Below are 864 nucleotides of genomic sequence, written 5' to 3'. Positions count from 1 at the left end.
TTATTTATGCCTACAGCATCTGGTCTTCCTAGGTGGTCTCCTATCCAAGTACTAACCAGGCCCGACCCTGCTTAGCTTCCGAGATCAGACATCAGGCTTGTTCATGGTGGCATGGCCATAGACCATGGACCAGGGCTCTGCTGGGGCACAAACCCAGGACCTTCTGTGTGTAAAGCAGATGAGCTAACTGCTATACTATGGAACCACATTCTTCAATACACTCTTAATGCCTGAAAAATATTTCCATAAGGTTATGTCCCTCGATTCTTTAAGGATCTGGGCCTTTGACATAGTTCTTGATTCCGTTAAAAAAAGAAAGTTCTTCCCTTCGCTATGGTGCCTTTATGCAGAATATATTGAGAGCATCTCCATACAGACGCCTGAGGCTAGAAATCTGTTAGAATACCATGGGACATAACTGTGCTGGCTCCAAGGTGGGAATGTAGTCCCACAAATCTCCTACGACACCGAACCCCAAAAGTCATTGGAAGTCCAAACATATTTAAGTGACAACAGTGTATTTGCCACGGAAATATTGGTTTCAAGATAAGCCCTCAGTGACCTGTTTCTGCTAGAGCCCTGCCCTTAGGCTACTTCTTTAAATAAAGTCTTGAGTAACTGTTGGCTCTGCCTCTTAGGGCCACCCCAGCCAGCTCCAAAGCCCTAAATGAGAAGGGCCCCCAGCCTCAATCTGCCCCATGGGAGTGACTGACCCCACTCTGAACTTGGGAAGGAACCTGAATCCTTTCCCTGGTATTAGTCAGGGTGGGACAGCAGAGAGAGACCCCTAACCTTTGGTGGTCGGATCATCCCAGAACCTCATTCTTGACCTTGTTCTCTCCTGAGCTGGTCAAATCTTCATCC

At 47.3% G+C, this 864-nt stretch overlaps 1 pseudogene; it reads right to left on the bottom strand.

Annotated features, from left to right (window-relative positions):
• Nucleotides 1–7: 7 nt before the first annotated feature.
• On the bottom strand, nt 8–123 carry LOC111744267 (annotated as a pseudogene).
• Between the last annotated feature and the right edge of the window lie 741 nt (nt 124–864).

Source organism: Pteropus vampyrus, unplaced genomic scaffold, assembly GCF_000151845.1.
Source record: "Pteropus vampyrus isolate Shadow unplaced genomic scaffold, Pvam_2.0 Scaffold130, whole genome shotgun sequence".
NCBI classification, from domain to species: Eukaryota; Metazoa; Chordata; class Mammalia; order Chiroptera; family Pteropodidae; genus Pteropus; species Pteropus vampyrus.
This window is presented reverse-complemented; position numbering and strand designations above follow the sequence as displayed.